The sequence below is a fragment of the Nuphar pumila genome, chromosome 17 (assembly GCF_984573655.1).
Source record: "Nuphar pumila chromosome 17, dmNupPumi1.hap1.1, whole genome shotgun sequence".
NCBI classification, from domain to species: domain Eukaryota; kingdom Viridiplantae; phylum Streptophyta; class Magnoliopsida; order Nymphaeales; family Nymphaeaceae; genus Nuphar; species Nuphar pumila.
Window position 1 is genome coordinate 16,230,143 of NC_143265.1, and position 19,742 is coordinate 16,249,884.

Here is a 19,742-nt window from a genome sequence, read left to right on the forward strand (position 1 = left end):
GCTCATTTCTTACTCAAATTCAAGTCAATTGTCTTCGAGTCAGTCATTCCCAGTTAGTCATGTTTCCCAGAGTCTAACTTGAGCTCACCAAAAGTTCAAGTGCTACATTTTAAGTTCAAAACCATTTCCAAGTGTCCAGGAGCCTATTTTAGCCCGTTTTAGCTCTTTCAGCTGAAATTGAGCTGAGTTCAGTCAATTGAGCTAGTGTTCGAGCTTCGATTTTAGTTCATGTCAGTATTACTGATCTCTGTTCTAGCTCAAACTCAACTCAAATTCATAATTCACTTCACTCCAGTGACCATTCTGTACCATTTCTCTAAAAATGATAGCTTTTCTTGAAAAATTAGTCTGAAAGGTTAGTTGAGTCAGTGTCTGATCAGTTCATTGGAGTTCTGAAACTCTAAAACCCAACTCAATCCAGCTCATTTCATTTCAATTCAACTCAAACCCTAATTTTCAGTGTCACCCTAGCTCGGTAGAGTCCAAAAACCATTTTTTCAACCATTTTGCAAATTTTATCAATTTTAATGCTTTTTAAACTGGTACAAGTGTCAATCGGGGTCTAACATCCAAAATTCTTCATTCAGGGTCTGCATTTCGCATAGCATTTCATGTCATTTCTCATCATTTCATATAATTTCTCAGCATTTCATAACATTTCATCACATTTCATTTCATTTTCGAAGTCCAGAACTCCAGTTTTATAAATTTCAATCCAGATTGAGTTTTAAAAGTTTTCAGAAATCAATTTCAAACCCTGGGTTTCCAAAATTGACATTTTTACTCCCGGGAGTCTAAATTTGAAAATATGTTCTCGAGAAAAACAATCTGGATTTCTTTCAAACTCAAATTTTCAAATTCTACACTGGATTTGCTTCGCGATGGAGTATTGAACTTCAAATTCTGAGTTCATTTCAAAAACTACCAATAATAGCTCATTTTGTTCAGAGATTTTTCTAAAAGACTATTTTACCCCTCTAATCTTCAAAATGAATTTCAAAATTGGAATTTGGACCCGCTCTGAGATGGTCCATCCATTTGCATTTTCCTTTTTAAATTATATATATAATTTTTTTTTTACCTTTTCTTTATTTTTTTATTATTTTATTTTATTCTTATTTTACCTAAGGTGGGACCCACAAAGGGGGTCGACCCCCCTAGCTCTTCTCTTCCTCTCCATTTCCTTTCTTTCTTCTTCCCCTTTCCTTTTTCTTCCTTCTTTTCTTTCCTTCTTTCTTTCTTCTTTTCCTTCTTTCTTTTCTTTTCTTTCTTTTTCTTCTTTCTTTCCTCCTTTCTTTCTTCTCCATCCACTCACGTACATCTTTTCCAGCCCATCCTCCTTCTTCTTTCCCTCTCCTTTCTTCCCTTTTCTTTCTTCCTTCTCTCTTTCCTTCTTCTCTTCCTTTTCTTTCCTTCTTCTTTTCCCTCCTTTCTTTCTTTCCCTTCTCCATTGTCCAGCCACTATATGGCTTCCTCTCTTTCTAAATCCCAGCTAAGGATCACACATTGAAACAGACCTCACACCTAATACTTCTGCAGGTTCTCATTCTACTCTCATTAAACCTAAAAAACTTAGGGAAAAACTGATTTTTTCCCTAAGTTCAATACCAAAGGAGGTGACGGCTGGGCTATTGGCTGGTTCACGTCTCTCTCTCTCTCTCTCTCTCTCTCTCTCTCTCTCTCTCTCTCTCTCTTTCTCTCCCCTTTGCTGTTACAGCCCCACAACAACCTTCCTTCATCTATTGGCTGCAACTTCAACAACCATTGGCGGCAACTCCTAGCTGACGCCCTCCATCTCCTTCAATAATCATCTGCAGCCTCCTCTACCTTGGCTTCAACTTTCATTTGCAGCAGCAAGATTCTAACCAGCCACGGCTCCAACATCCTCCGTGGGTTCCAGTTCCATCGGTTCAGCATATTAGCTTCCCTCACTTTGAAGTATAACTCCAAGGTGCAGCCCTCTCAACTGTGGAAGCAGCCAGTCCAGCCACCTCCAAGCAACCACAACAGCCCTTCCATAGCCATCAACACCATCCTTCAGCCCAACAAGTTCCTCTACAACACCTACCTTCAACCTTCAACCTTCAACCTTGAAACGACATATCATCAATCGATCTAGGCAAACCAAGGTAAGTCTATGCCCTTCTTCGTGAGAAGTTACTTTCTTTTTTTATTATTTATTTACATATCATTGCCGCACCTTGATATGTTGTCCCCAAGTCTTAGTCTCATAAGGGTGATCTGAAATTGGTTCAAAATCAGATCCACAGTGGCACAAAGATCTCCTTCATGGTTTTGAAAGATAGAAAAATAAAAATAAAACATGCATTTATGTATATGGGATAAGATAAACGAAGAGATGCATCCTTTTTATGGATTGGATCTCTTTGAGAGCCAACATTAAAAGAACCACATACCTCCTTGTTTTCCTTGATTTTAAGCATTATTTTTGTATTTTAGGAGATTGATTTAATTTATTTCAAGGCTTTACATGTATTTCAATAGATTCATTCATAGTCGTCTGGTAGCTTGTGGGTTTTAATATTATATATCCAGTCCAATCATTATTTTGTGTGTGAAATTTTACTCATAAATATTGAAATTTTAGGGTGATTAGACTTATTTCTTATTGATTATCTGCTGAAAATTCGAATTAATTTGGGTTTCGAAATCCCTCCTAATGAAACAAACCCAAAATCGGGTTTTCCATACTCCCAAAAATTCAATTTCAGCTTTAGCAGACTTGTCGGCCTGAAATCTCCTATATGGAATATTAAAATCCTCCTTTAAAAATAACAATAGATTCACGGTAGAAAATCTACTAATTATCTGAAAATTTTGAGATCTGTACAAGCAGATTTGACCTCTATCAAAAATCGATTTTCCGAGAACCCTGGGAAAATCTCTATTTTTCCTTGTCAGGGTATAGACAGATTCTAATGCGCTGTGTCCGCTCAACCCGTAGCCCATCTGCAAAAACTTTCAACACAAAAGTTGTTCCTAACCGATTTTCCTGTCATTTTCCAAAATTTGGGTATTTTTGGAATTATACAATTATTTTTATCGGATTTATTTTTTCTGTCTGTTAGATTCCAATATCCAGAAATTCCAGAGATTCGGGTCTCTGATAACAGTGTGCCCATTTACAAACCATAACTCGAATACCAATAATGTAAAAATATCAAATTTTTCTCTATCTGTCAGGGACATTTTCCCACAATTTCAGTCTTTTTTCCATCTATCTGCTATTTTCCCATATTTTCTTCTGAAACCTGTCTGTTTCCTCCAAATCCTAGAGTCGTCGGATTCTGATTTGATTTGCCGGAGTTGTACAGCTCCGACAATAGGTCAAAACCCGAATGTGTAACAGGAAAAAATCTTTGCCTAACTATTCTCTGTCACCCCATAAAATTTGGGAATTTTTATGGAAGTTTGATACCCGAAATCCTCTTTAGAATCAACATTTTAGGCAAAATTTTGATTTTTTAGGATTTTTAGCTATTTTTCATATTAAGAAAATAACAAAAAAATAGATTTTCGATTCTATTATGTTCTTAGTATTAGTCTAGGTGTCCATGTCAAATTTGGCTCAAATCCAAGTTCATTTGCTTTGTATGTTAGTTTATTTTTAAATTCAGAAGCGAAAATCAAGCGAAATTTGATATTTTGTGATATTTTCGCCGTTTTAGGGTTTTATTCATGTAGATAAGCATGTCATGTCATATTAGGGTTAATGTAAATCTCATTTGCTTTTCAATTTTCCATTTTTGCAAAATTTATTTCAGAAAACCCTGGTTTCAAGGCCATAGTCTTGTTATCAAGGGCATTTTGACCATAATTTCGAAATTCTAAACTTCAATTTTTTATATTTTCATGCATATCATCATATTTTATCATATTATGTTTGATTTATTTTATTTGATTTTCAAATTTACAAAATTTCTTTCAGAAAACCCTAATTTCAAGGTCATCAGGGGCATTTTGGTTATTTTGACCCCAATTTCGAATTTCCAAGATTATTTTCAAAATTTATTCATTATTTATCATGTTTATATCAAAGAGGGTATGAATTTGGGTTTATATCTGAATAATATCCGAAAATTTTCCATATTTTTTGATAAATTCAGAAAAACCTACATTTTTTTATACTAACAGGTTTTCTAGTTTTGCAGGAACATTCAAGAGGGAGACTTAGCCATTTTATTTATTTGTTTTATTCAATTCAATGTAAAAAGCAATGTAATATTTGGAATAAGAATTTACATTTCTGCTTAAAATAGGACTGCATTGCATATAGTTTAATTTCAGCAAAATTTCAATATCTGATGTATCATTCATGCACATTTTGCCAAATCCACTATGGTTGACACAAATGACACGTGCACAAGCTCTTATGGAGTTTATAAACTCGGTGAGATTCGTATTTATGGCCATAGTCAGAATACGAAGAAAACTAAGATTTATGATCTTCATATTAGCCACATTCAACCTACACTCTTAGGCTAACTTCAAAGATGCACTGCATTTTTCAAAGTTTCAAAAGGATTTCCCAATTCCTCAATGAAATTCCCTTTCAAATTCATTCATTCATTCAATTTGCATTATTTTCAAATTCATTTTCCAATTTCAATTTCAGAGAAATCAATTTTCTCAAAAATTTCCAAGTCTTTCTCAGGATTTGATTTTCTCAGAATTCTAAGTTTTCAAATGAGATTTCAAAGTATTTTCCAAGTTCAAATTATGATTTTCCAAGATTTCCACATTCTCAATTCTAAGTTTCCAATCTCAAAATCAATTTTCTCAGGTTTTCCATTTTTCTGAGAATCCATTTTCCATTTCAAAAATTATTTTCCAATGAGCTTTCTTGATGTTCTCAAGATTCTCAAATCCATTTTCTCAGAAAAGCAATTCCAAAGCTCAAAAAATGATTTTCCCAAGATTCAAGTTTTCCTGAGAATTCATTTTCCAATCCAATTTCTGATTTCCAATGAAGTTCAATGACTTTCCCAGGAATTCTATTTTCAAGCACTTTTTCAATCATTTTTCAAGTATATTTCAATTTTCCAAGCAAACATCATATTTCTCGAACTTGCATCTTTTCAAAAAAACCCATAGCACAAGCCTGATTCTCTGTGCATTCTAGGAAAATAGAGCATAATTTAGATAATTTAACTTAGTCAAAGCGCACAATAGATCCTTGGTTCGATTACCTCTGGTAAAGGCGCCAGGAACGGTTAAACCTCGTACCGACAGGCGTATCCCATTCCACGGAATTTTACCGCAAATTTTTAAAACAGAGGTGAGTAATTTTCAAAACCAATTTTCAAAACTTTGGTCGAGTTTGACTCACAAAATTCGTTTCTCTCTCGCAAGAGAGGGGAAAAATTTTGCGATGATAACAAGTTCATACCACAAGAAGAAAAGAATGGTGAGGGAGATCTTTCGATTACCTATGTTAGAAATCAAGAGTACGTATCCTGGATGAAGCGAGATTAGGCACCGGTTGCCTCTATCACTTCTACACTGTCACAGGAAGTACTCGTGGCAATTCCAGATGACTGCTCTGCCGTGCAATTATGACACCGACTGGTTCAGACATATTCTCAAGTTTCTCAGGCTAGAGTATTGTTTTTAAAGAAAGAGTTTTAAATGCTGAGGAAGGACTCCATGACCATCATGAAATACTTGAACAAAATGAAGACCATTACAGATCAGTTGGCCGTCATGGGATGCGCACTTAGTGACAAAGATATGGTGCAACAAACTTTGAGTGGGCTGGGATCAGATTATCATATGATGGTTACTTCCTTATTGTGTTTGCTAGATTTACCTACATTTAAAGATCTTCGTGCCAAGCTTTTACAGTATGAGATGACCTTGAAGGGCTTTTCTGAAAATACTCATGTACAAGTTAGAGCACACGATGTCCTTGCCACATGAGTTAGCTATGGGCAAGGACGTGGTAGGTATGATTTTCGGGAAAGAGGGGGTCAGGAAAGAAATGGAAAAGGAAGTCATGGAATATTACCTACACCCACTATTCCTCCAAATGGTCAGAGACAAAGATCAATACCCACCTGTTTTTATGCAATAAAAGGGGGCATATTAAAGCTAATTGCTGGTTTAATTCTCAAAATAGAGGCAAACAACCAAAGCCAAGAAAGGGGTCAGATAAATTGAAGAGCAGTGACAAAGTCAAGAAGTTGTTACTATCTGCTCTAGCTGAATTGAATTTAAAACAAAATGTGTTACGACAATGAAGCCATACATGGTACTTCAAGTACAAGGTTTTGATGATGAGCAAGTAGAATCAACTGCATTTCAGCTAAGGCTATGAAGAAATTGAAGAATTCGGTGAAGAATCCTTGAAGAGTAGTGTGCAAATGTTTAATTCATTAAAAGTCTTAGATTCTTGTAAGGGCCTTACTTAGAGTGCATAATTAGGTTGCATTTCACCTTAAAAGTCTTTAGAAAAACTTTTCTAAAAGAAACTCTTTTGAAACTCTTTTTAGAAAACTCTTTTCTTAAATTTTCATGTTTATTAGTCGACCAATAGACTTATCAGTCGACTAATCCTTTCGCGCCATATTTTCTAAAAAGTCATTTTTGTCAAATTAGTCGACCGAAGGTTTTATCAGTCGATTGGACAGAATGTCTGTTTTCTGGAAAATTAGCAGCAGTCGACTAATGGTTTTTCAGTCGACTGAACAGAACATGTGTTTTCTGAAAAGTTAGCAGCAGTCGACTAATGCTTTTTATCAGTCGACCGAACAGAATGTTTGTTTTTCAGAAGTTTTTAGCAGCAGTCGACTAAAAGGTTTTTCAGTCTACTGATGATATTATCAGTCGACTAACTTTTCTCCAGTCGACTAAGTTTCAAAAGTTCATATTTTCAAACGGCTCGATTAACAGATCAGTCGACCGACGATAACTGTCAGTCTACTAATAACTAACTATTAGTCGACTAACTGATGTTTCGGTCGACTAATTTTGTCGTTTTCCTGAAACTTCAAAAAGGTGTGTCTTTTCATTTTTCAAACGTTTTGATCGTTCGAAATGGACCGTTTTGACACCCTTTCATACTCTCAACGTATGGAATCTTTTAACTATAAATATGAGTGCATTTTACACTAAAAAACAACAATTCAATCGATTTGAATCTTGCTTTTCACTCTTATTCAGTCAAGTATTTGTTTTCTCACTCACGTGATATTTTCACTTCAGTTTTTCACTCAAATCACTTTGAGAGATAGTGAATTCGTGAGTAGAGTGTTTCAACAACCTCGGAAGCCAATTGCATCTCATTTGCATTCAAAAGGAAGGCTCATAGGTTGTATTGTAAGTTCTTATTTCTTTTGTGTAAAAAGAAGGACTCCTTGGTGTAAAGGAGTTGTTTGCTTTCAGTGGGATTGTTACTGAAAGTGCGACCGGTTATGGTCTGTGTGATCTTGTAGTTTACAAGGTTGATAGTGGAAAATCTCAAGCGGGTTTTGCTTGGGGACTGGATGTAGGTCGGGTTTGACCGAACCATGATAAAATCTTGTGTTCTTTGTGTGTTTGCTTTGAGATTTGCAAAATCCTTCAATATTTCGCAGAAAGTTTTAAAAGCACTATTCACCCCCCCCTCTAGTGCTCGTTGCCTCGATCCTAGTGCACTTTCATTTGGTATCAGAGCATAGGTTTGCTATTACTTTGATTTGATCATCATCTAGCATGGCAACTACAACATCTCAGCACAAAGAAGGAAGCTCCTCTGTTCGTCCTCCTCTCTTCGATGGAACAAACTATGGATACTGGAAAGTAAGAATGACAATATTCCTGCAATCCATGGATCTCGATATCTGGAGAGTTGTTTCAGAAAAGTACCAAACTCCATCAACTGATTTCAGCCGATGGACCGATGATGAAAAGAAGACTGCTTCACTGAATGCGAAAGCCAAGAATGCATTGTACTATGGCGTTGACAAGGTAGAGTTCAATCGCATCTCTCAATGTTCTACAACTAATGAAATCTGGCATACTCTTCTCGTAACACACGAAGGTACGTCAAAGGTAAAGGAATCTAAAATTGCTTCTTTAGTTCATAAATTTGAATTGTTCAAAATGAAGCAAAATGAATCTATATCGGACATGGTAACTAGAATGACCGATATAACTAATACTTTGAAATCCCTTAGAAAAGAATAATCACAAGTGGATTTAGTCAGAAAAATTCTAAGGTGTTTAACTCCTGAATGAGAGAGAAAAACCACTGCTATTGAAGAAGCAAATGATCTCAATACTCTCACTCTTGAAGACTTAGTTGGTAACCTAATGGCATATGAGGTCCAACTTCAAGACAAACAAGAAGAAGAGCCTAAGAAGAAATCTCTTGCTTTCAAGGCTACTTCTGACTCAGAAAATTCTGAAGAAGATGAAGATGAAGATATTGCCCTCATCACAAGACAATTCAGAAGATTCATCAAAAAGGGAAGATTTCAAAGAAAGGCAAAGAAAGCAGATTCTTCCATTCCCAATGAAATAAAGTGCTTTAACTGCAAAAAGGCAGGACATATCAAGAAAGATTGTTCTCTTCTCAAATTCAAGCCCAAGGACCAATTCAAGAAGAAAAAGGCATTTCAAGCCTGTTGGGATGATAGTGACTCCTCTTCCGATGAAGAATCAAATGAAGAAGTCGCCAACATGTGTTTTGTAGCACAAGAAGATTCGGTAAGTCAATTTGACTATGATGAGTTATTTGAAGCATTTAATGATTTATATGCTAAATTTAAGAGTCTTAGTTCTAAAAATAAAGAGTTAAAAACTGAAAATTTAACTCTTGACTCTCAAAATAAAGTGTTACTTCAAGAAATAGAAGATCTCAAGAAGGAAAATTCTTGCCAAGCACTTGAGATAAAAGAAATTGGAGTTAGAACCAATCTCTTACAAAATGAAATATTTAGTCTTAAAGAAAAGTCAAATGATCTTCTTTCTATAGTGACCAAATTCACAAATGGTCAAGAGAATCTAGAAAAACTTCTTGGTTCTCAAAGATGCTCGGTTAATAAAACCGGATTGGGATATAGCTTCTTTGATACTCAAAATAGACCAAACCTTGTGGTGAAAAATCAAAGACATTATTCTCAACCTTTTGTTCATAGAACTAAACTTTCTAGTTCTAATAGAAATGCATCTAGATATGATTGCTCTAGACATGTTTATTCTAAATCTTTTTATAGAAAGAATACTTATTATCAAAGGAAACCAAAATCCAAATGGATATGGGTTCCTAAGACTAACTCTCATGGACCCGAAAATAGAAAGGGGTCAAATGCTCTGTTGTCTGATTTTGTTGTAGGTACACAACATAAGGAGCAAATGGATATTGGACATCGGTTGTTCCAAACATATGACTGGAAGGCCGGAGTTATTTTCCACCCTCCAAAATAAGGATGGAGGAACCGTCACCTTTGGTGACAATAACAAGGGAAAAGTGATAGGTATTGGTAATATTGGTAATTCAAAATTTCCCTTGATAGAAAATGTTCTTTTAGTAGATGGTTTAATGCATAATTTAATATCTATTAGTCAATTATGTGATAAAGGTTTTCATGTTTCTTTTGAAAATGATTTATGCTTAATTTCTGATTTTCAATCTAAAAAGATCATTTTTAAAGGTAAAAAAAGAAACAATGTGTATGAACTATATCTAGATGAATTACCCTCTTTTAATGAAAAATGTATTATGGTTTCAAATGAAATTCAATGGTTATGGCACAAGAGACTTGGACATGTTAATTTTAAAATTATTTCAAAATTATCCAAGAATGATCTTGTAAGAGGCCTACCTAGAATACCATATAAAAAGGATCACTTATGTGATGCTTGTCAAAGGGGTAAACAAATCAAGAGTTCTTTTAAAGCAAAAGATATAGTTTCAACAAAACGTCCTCTTGAACTTTTACATTTAGATCTATTTGGACCATCTAGAATTCAAAGTTTGAATGGTAGCAAGTATGATTTTGTTATAGTAGATGATTATTCTCGGTTTACATGGGTGATTTTTCTAAAAAGCAAAAATGATGCTTTTTCAGAATTTTCTAAACTTTGTAAAAGAATTACAAATGAAAAATCTACATCTATTATTAAAATTCGTAGTGATCATGGTGGTGAATTTGAAAATGAATCTTTTCTAAAGTTTTGTGATTTACATGGTATCTCTCACAACTTTGTTTTTCCTAGAGCGGCTCCACAAAATGGAGTTGTTGAAAGAAAGAATAGAACTTTGCAAGAATGTGCTAGAACCATGCTTCAAGATAAAAATTTACCAAAATATTTTTGGGCTGAAGCAATTAATACAACATGTTATGTCTTAAATCGTGTTCTTATTCGACCAATTTTACATAAAACATGTTTTGAATTGTATTATGATCATATACCAAAGATCTCATATTTTAAAATTTTTGGTAGTAAATGTTTCTTGTTAAATACCAAAGATAATCTTGATAAGTTTGATTCAAAATCAGATGAATCAATATTTCTTGGATATTCTTCTAGAAGTAAAGCATATCGTATTTTCAATAAAAGAACATCTTGTATTGAAGAATCTTTACATGTTGCATTTGATGAGAATTGTGAGCAGGTTATTCCTCTAAGCGAAGAAGAAGCAATACTTCAAGAAGAACCCTTGATAGAGAGTACTTCTCAAGAAAATATTCCTCTTTAACCGGTTTGGAAAGAAGTTCCTAATCATCCACATGAACAAGTTATTGGTGAAATAAAGAGTGGTGTCCAAACTAAAAGGCAGTTAGAAAAATATATTGCAAATATTGCTTTCATATCTAAATTAGAACCAAAGAATATCAATGAGGCATGTGATGATGAATTTTGGCTTTTAGCCATGTCTGAAGAACTTAACCAATTTACTAGGAATGATGTTTGGGATCTAGTTGATAGACCAAAGGATCATTCAGTAATTGGAACAAGATGGGTCTTCCGAAATAAGCTGGATGAAAATGGTGAAGTCATTCGTAACAAAGCAAGGCTAGTGGCACAAGGCTATAATCAAGAAGAAGGCATAGATTTTGATGAAACCTATGCACCAGTGGCTCGATTAGAGTCAATTCGTATGATGCTTGCTTTTGCTAGTTACATGAACTTCAAGTTATATCAAATTGATGTTAAGAGTGCATTTTTAAATGGACACATCAATGAAGAAGTTTATGTAGAGCAACCCCCAGGCTTTGAAAATGAGAAATATCCAGAAAAGGTCTACAAATTGAAAAGAGCTCTGTATGGACTCAAACAAGCACCAAGAGCGTGGTATGAAAGACTAAGAAATTTTCTAGAACAATCTGGTTTTTTCATTGGTCGGGTAGACTCCACTTTATTTATTAAACATTTTAATTCAGATATTCTTATTGTGCAAATTTATGTTGATGACATAATATTTGGTTCTACTAATGATTCTCTTTGTAAAGAATTTTCTAAGGCTATGCAGGAAGAGTTTGAAATGAGCTTGATGGGCGAATTAAACTACTTCCTTGGACTTCAAATAAAGCAAACTGAAGAAGGAATCTTCATCAATCAGGCTAAGTATACAAAAGAACTTCTCAAGAGATTTGGGATGGACTCATCGAAATCAAGAAGGAATCCTATGAGTACAACTACTTCTCTTGATAAAGATGAAAATGGTAAAAGTGTAGATACTAAGCTCTACAGAGGTATGATCGGATCTCTATTATACTTAACTGCTAGTCGACCTGATATTATGTTTAGTGTTTATATGTGTACAAGATTTCAAGCTAATCCAAAGGAATCTCATTTAACTGCAGTAAAACAAATTCTTCGTTATTTGAAAGATACTTCAGATTTCGGTTTGTTTTACCCAAAATCATCTTCCTTTGATTTAGTTTCATATAGTGATGCAGATTTTGCAGGAAGTAAATCTGATCGCAAGAGTACTAGTGGAACTTGTCATTTCTTGGGAAATTCCTTAGTCTCTTGGTTTAGTAAAAAGCAAAATTCAGTATCACTCTCAACAACTGAAGCTGAATATATAGCGGCTAGTTTAGCATGTTTACAAGTACTTTGGATGAAACAGACCTTAAAAGATTTTGGTTTAAACTACTCCACAACAACTATTTATTGTGATAACACTAGTGCTATAAATCTTTCGAAAAATCCTATTCAGCACTCAAGAACTAAGCATATTGAAGTTAGACATCATTTTTTAAGATATCATGTGTTAAAAGGAGATATTTCGTTAAATTCTATTTCCACTAAAGAACAACATGCCGATATCTTCACTAAACCTCTTAAAAATGAAGATTTTATGAGAATTAGGAGAGAACTAGGTATTTGCTCATTTTTGGATTTATAAAAATGCTGATTTTTGAACAAAATCTCAAAATCGCACTATATTAGTCGACCGATAAAATTCTAGTCGACTGGTGTTTTTATATTTTGGAATGTATCGCATCATATTAGTCGACCGATATAGTTCTAGTCGACTGATGATATTTTTAGAATAAGTCGCACTTTTTTAGTCGACCGATAAAGTTTTAGTCGACTAAATTTTTTTTTTTAAAAAAAAATTTAAGTGAAGGGACTCGACACCCCTTGGATTTGTTTTAAAACCCGTTTTTTTTTAAAAGAGGCATTGTTTCACTTCATACCTTTTCGTTTTTTTTTTAAACGAAACCCTTAAACCCCTCTTTCTCTCTTGCCTCTCTCTCTTCCGAAAAACCCTCGGAGTGCCGTTCGACTCCATCATAGTTGGGATTTTCTTACCGTAACAGGGAGACGCCGGAATCTTGTGGCCGTAATCTTCAAACGCTGGAATCCTCTTGTAGTGATTGACGCATCTTCAAAAACACGCCGGAACTCTCTTGCTGTGACAGTGCATTGCCGGAATCCCCTTTTGGCCGACCTCTCCTCACCGTCAGCCACCGCATCGTCCTTTGTTTTTGAACGCCGAAAAACTTTTTCCCCTTGCCGGACGTTATTTGGAAGCCGACATTTTGGTAACCATGCCTCGCACGAAGTCTGCATCTGCAAAAGGTTTAGGTTCTCCTCCTCCTACACCTACTTCAAGACATGGTTTTCACTAAGATTACTTCGCAATCCTCTTCTCTATGACACTTTTGGATCAATTTCTGCACTACCTATTTTACCAGGCCGAAATGTTCTATTTCACTTATTTTCTTGTTACAAAATAAGAGAATTATTTCCTGGTATTTCACATCTTTTTGATGCTTGTGCAGACACCCTTCACTATCCTTTTCTTATTCACTTGTTTTACACAAATTTACAAATGAATCATAAAACTGGAGTTTTGTCTTCTCTTGTTCGTGATGTTGAAATCGAGTTTGATTCGAAATTACTTGGAGAAATTCTTGAAATTCCACCTTCAGACACTCTTTTCAACACTATTGAATTGAATGATGAAAGAGTTTTTAAACAAATTCTTCTTCCAGAAGCACCTCACTGCCCTCCTTTCAAAAATACTAATCTTCAAACTCGTGCACGCATTGCTGGACGAATCCTTGCCCACAATGTTCTACCCAAAACTGGTTCTTTTGATTATTATTCCACAGATCTATCTACGGCTCTTTATGTTTTATTTGGAAATATTTCTGTCAACTGGGCCAATGTGTATTTTACAAACTTGTGGAAACAAAAACCATTTCTTCCTTATGGTTGTCTTTTAACCCGTATTTTTAGACATTTTAAAGTTCCTTTAACAAATGAAAAGTACATTGAGCAAAAAGAGTTCTTTGATCAAACAATTTTTAAAAGAATGAAAATTAAATATCTGCCTCCCTTAAATATTGATCAAACTGAACCATCTGATCCTAATGAACCATCTATTTCTGAACCTTCACCTTCTGCGACACCTTCATCTCATGCAAAAAGAAAGAAATTTTCGACAAATCAAGATCATGATGAAGTTATGCAGAGACTGGAAGCTTTGGAGCTGCATCAACACACCTTTCGTGAAGATGTGACTCAACAACTTGCTTCAATTCAGAAGGATGTAACTGCCATTAAGGATTTGCTAAACTCTCTTTTCTGATCTTTGATCTTTGAAAAACATACTTTATGGGTTGTAATATTTAAACTTATCTCTATTTCTGCTTATGCTATTTTTGCCCTTACTCTTTTTTATTCTGACAAAGGGGGAGAAAAAGATAAAGATAGCATTACATTGAAATTGCAGGGAGATCTTGAGAAAAAGATGATAGCAATTACATTACAGGAGATCTTGCATGAGAAATGCAAAATTAAGAGAAAAAGAAAGCTTTGAATGAATGTATTTCTAAATGCATGAAGAAATGATGAATGGAAATGCAAAGCAATCAATATGTGATATATGTGCTTTAAATGTGCTAACTTTTAATGTTTTGCAGCATATTGATAGGGGGAGTAAAATCTCCATCTATGCATCTAAATGCTTCATCTTTGATTAAGTTTGTCATCATCAAAAAGGGGGAGATTGTTACGACAATGAAGCCATACATGGTACTTCAAGTACAAGGTTTTGATGATGAGAAAGTAGAATCAACTGCATTTCAGCTAAGGCTATGAAGAAATTGAAGAATTCGGTGAAGAATCCTTGAAGACTAGTGTGCAAATGTTTAATTCATTAAAAGTCTTAGATTCTTGTAAGAGCCTTACTTAGAGTGCATAATTAGGTTGCATTTCACCTTAAAAGTCTTTAGAAAAACTTTTCTAAAAGAAACTCTTTTGAAAATCTTTTTAGAAAACTCTTTTCTTAAATTTTCATGTTTATTAGTCGACCAATAGACTTATTGGTCGACTAATCCTTTCGCGCCATATTTTCTAAAAAGTCATTTTTGTCAAATTAGTCGACCGAAGGTTTTATCAGTCGATTGGACAGAATGTCTGTTTTCTGGAAAATTAGCAGCAGTCGACTAATGGTTTTTCAGTCGACTGAACAGAACATGTGTTTTCTGAAAATTTAGCAGCAGTCGACTAATGCTTTTTATCAGTCGACCGAACAGAATGTTTGTTTTTCAGAAGTTTTTAGCAGCAGTCGACTAAAAGGTTTTTCAGTCTACTGATGATATTATCAGTCGACTAACTTTTCTCCAGTCGACTAAGTTTCAAAAGTTCAGATTTTCAAACGGCTCGATTAACAGATCAGTCGACCGACGATAACTGTCAGTCTACTAATAACTAACTATTAGTCGACTAACTGATGTTTCAGTCGACTAATTTTGCCGTTTTCCTGAAACTTCAAAAAGGTGTGTCTTTTCATTTTTCAAACGTTTTGATCATTCGAAATGGACCGTTTTGACACCCTTTCATACTCTCAACGTATGGAATCTTTTAACTATAAATATGAGTGCATTTTACACTAAAAAACAACAATTCAATCGATTTGAATCTTGCTTTTCACTCTTATTCAGTCAAGTATTTGTTTTCTCACTCACGTGATATTTTCACTTCAGTTTTTCACTCAAATCACTTTGAGAGATAGTGAATTCGTGAGTAGAGTGTTTCAACAACCTCGGAAGCCAATTGCATCTCATTTGCATTCAAAAGGAAGGCTCATAGGTTGTATTGTAAGTTCTTATTTCTTTTGTGTAAAAAGAAGGACTCCTTGGTGTAAAGGAGTTGTTTGCTTTCAGTGGGATTGTTACTGAAAGTGGGACCGGTTATGGTCTGTGTGATCTTGTAGTTTACAAGGTTGATAGTGGAAAATCTCAAGCGGGTTTTGCTTGGGGACTGGATGTAGGTCGGGTTTGACCGAACCATGATAAAATCTTGTGTTCTTTGTGTGTTTGCTTTGAGATTTGCAAAATCCTTCAATATTCCGCAGAAAGTTTTAAAAGCACTATTCACCCCCCTCTAGTGCTCGTTGCCTCGATCCTAGTGCACTTTCAAAATGATCAGGGCACTTGGTATGTCAATTCGGCTGCAGCCACTCATGTCACTGGTGATGCTGGTAAGCTCCTAACTCTTGTTCCTTATACTGGTAGAAATAGTATAGCCACTAACGATGGATCTCACTATCGTATTTCTCACATTGGAAACTCTATTATTCCTATGTTTACTTCTTCTCTTGCTCTTTCAAATGTCATTTATGCTCCAAATATAAAAAAAAAAACATTGTTTCTGTCTCTAAGCTTATAGATGACATCAATGCTTTAGTTGAGTTTACTCCTTTTTCTGTTCGTGTCAAGGACCTTCACACGAGGGAAACATTCGCTGAAGGAAAATGACAAGGAAATATGCACGTGTTTCAAGATAATCCTTTTACCTTGAAGCTCACACCATCATCTTCTTTAGTTTCTTCTGAGAATGTTTTTAGTCTTTCTGAGTATAATAAGCTGAATCTTTGGCATGGTCGTCTGGGTCATTGTAGTAGTTCTTTAATTGAAAAGCTTGTTTCAAGCAGTCTTATTCCCAAGTTAAGTCTAAGTTTAAATGTCAATGACAAAAAATATTCTAGTTGTCTTCAATGTAAGAGTCATGTTCTTCCATTTCATTCTATTAATAAAAGAGCTTCAAGACCATTTGAAATTATTTGCTCTGATGTTTGGGGTTCGGCTCCAGTTCCCTCCATGTCTGGCATCAGATATTATCTTATTTTTGTTGATAGTTATTCTCAATATACATGGATTTTCTTTATGAAATGTAAATCTGAAACATTCAAGTTATTTCAGAATTTTCATTTCTTTGTTCAAAATCAATTCTCTGATAATATCCTTTGTTTCCAATGTGATGGAGGAGGTGAATTCTCCTCAAATGACTTTATTAATTTTCCCCAGACAAATAAAATACGTAGGCAGGTGTCTTGCCCTTATACACCTCAACAGAATGGGATTGCTGAATGAAAGCATTGCCATATTGTCGAGAGTGTAATGAGCATGATAGTAACCTTCCAGTTACTTTCTGGGCAGAGGCGTTTCATTCAGTAGTTCATATCATAAACCGATTGCCCATGAATATCCTGGAAAACAAATCACCCTACTTTTCTTTACATGGTGTTAATCCAAATTATCATTATTTGCGAGTATTCGGGTGTGTATGTTATGTTCATATTGACAGATCAATGCGACACAAGTTTCAGGATAAGGCCTTGAAGTGCAGATTTGTGGGGTATGCTGATGATTATAAAGAGTACAAATGTTATGATCTCGTTAACAAGCGTATCAAAATATCCAGGAATGTTGTATTTGACGAATTGAATTTTGACCACGATGCTAACACTCTTCTTGAAATTGAAGTTTATTATCCTAGGTTGAACTCTGATCTCTTTTCTAATATTAATGATGTTTGTCCTTTAGAATATAATCGAAGAGATGAGGGAAACATGTCTGATGCTGCACAAAGGACTCAGAAAAGTGTGATTTCCGATCCTCTCTTGCCTTCCGAAAGATATAAAATCATTGTTTACTCTCGATGTGATAAGGGAATTCTCCTAAATTCTGATTAGGAGATGCATTCTTCCGTTCCCAGAAGATCCACTAGACCTCAACATCCTATTTTTTAATGACAAAATTAACCTGCACTAAGTTTTTTTTATGTAACTTTTAGATTCTTGCACAAATATACCTACAGATCAAGTTTAGTTACTGCTAGATATATTGTTGTAAAACGGGTCATGCATGAACACATCAAGCACATATGAAGACCCGCTAGCGATTTGTGGGTCATTGTATCATAAAACAAGCAATCTTTGACAAACAAATGGATATCAAAATGTTGAAGAGTATAAGCATCTAGTGAATTTCTTTTTCTTTAATAATGGAACTTGGGAATTAGTTCTATTTTTGTGCTTGAAGCCTCAAACTAGGCATGTGGGGGGCCCATGAAAATGACACCCCCTTTCACACAAACACCTCCTAAAGAACTGTGGATCTGGGAATATTTTGCTGGGTACTATTGCATTTGGACCCATACTTGGATGACTATCTTTAAGCCAGACCCAACTTAGATGTTTTTCTCATCTTTCTGTGTCAAGCCTCTCTTTACCCACATCTGTACAAGGTTTGGCATAAGAATGCCAATATCCGATACGATTCAAAAATTCCAATTCATTTGTGAGATGTGTTAAGAAGCTCTCTCTCTCTCTCTACACTATGGAGGGCGAGAGAGATGCAGTTGCAGGCATACTGGCGAGATTGAAGGGCTCGGTCGCCTCCTCTGCCGATTCCAAGCCTACCCAAAAGTAGTCTTCATCGCCTTCACCCCTCCACCGGCGACAACCCTTCCACTAACGTCCCTTAATCTGCCACTATCTCATTCTCTCTTCCCAATCCCAACCTGCTTTCCCTTATAAATTAACAGGAAAAACAAATAAAGGCGACAATGTTTATAGTGGTTCGACAATAGAGCCTACATCACTGTGATGAACCTCTCTACTTCTCTGTAAGAGGGTTATTTCTTTATAGAATCAGGAAGGTTTACATTTGGCAACAAGATCCGAATTTTTAGGATCTGATTGATTTTCTATAACAACCATATCTCTACAAAGGGGTAAGTATTTATCTATATGGAAATTATCCATATTTCTAGAAATTGTTTCATTCACACGCCCCTTCAAGCTAATCTCTACATCAATGAGATTGAGCTTGTCTTTAAGTTGATGGAAGCGAGGTCCAGGAAGTGCCTTCCTCAAGATGTCAGCAAGTTGGTCTTCAGATCTAACAAATTGGACTTCTATTTCTTTAGAGGGTACCTATTCACAAACAAAGTGATAATCAATTTCGATGTGTTTGGTCCTAGCATGAAATACAAAATTAGCTGCTAGATATGTGGCTCTTAGGTTATCACACTTTAGTACTGTTGTGTTACTTTGAGAAAACTTTAGTTCCTTAACAAGAGTTTTGAGCCATAGAAGTTCTGCCACTGCTTCTGCCATGGCCCTGTACTCAGCTTTTGTGCTTGATCGAGATACTATATGTTGTTTGTTTGACTTCCAAGAGATAATATTTGAGCCAAGCATAGTTATGAATCCATTGGTCGACTTTCTATCATCAGGACAACCGGCCCAATCAGCATCAGAGTAAGCAGTCAGGTTCATGTTTGTAGATTCTGAGACATCCATACCATGATCGATAGTGCCTCTAAGGTATCGTAGTATCCTTTTAACGTGTCTCCAGTGATCTTTTGTTGGTTCATGCATGAACTGGCAGGCTTTGTTGATAGCAAAAGTAATGTCTGGTCTGGTGAGACTAACATACTGAAGTGCTCCAACAATGCTTCTATATACAGTATAATCTTGTAAAGGTTCCCCCTCGTTCTTGGATAATGAGACATTAGGAGTAGTTGGAGTAACCATGGCTTTAGCATGCTCCATTTGAGTATGATGAAGAATATCCATAATATATTTACGTTGTGAAAGAACAAGCCTTGATTTGTGACGAGTGATTTCAAGACCAAGAAAATAATGAATGTCTCTCAGATCTTTAGTAGAAAATAACTTGCTGAAACTAGTAATAATTTATTGCACATCTGTCTTAAATTCCCAGTGATAAGAATGCCATTAACATAGATGAGGATGTAAATAAGACCGGTAGGGGTATCCCGAATGAATAATGATGTGTCTGCCTTTCTTTCAAGAAATCCATGACAATGTAAATAATCTCTGAGTCTCTGAAACTAGGCCCTAGGTGTCTGCTTAAGACCATAGAGAGATCTATTTAAATGACATACATGAGTGAGATTGGCTGAATCTTCAAAACCTATGGGCTGATGCATATAAACTTCTTCTTCTAAGAAATCATGTA

General features: G+C 35.2%; 1 pseudogene; it reads right to left on the reverse strand.

Moving 5' to 3' along the window:
* Nucleotides 1-1,918: 1,918 nt before the first annotated feature.
* LOC149811717 (secreted RxLR effector protein 161 pseudogene) lies at nucleotides 1,919-19,312 on the reverse strand (annotated as a pseudogene).
* Nucleotides 19,313-19,742: the final 430 nt, after the last annotated feature.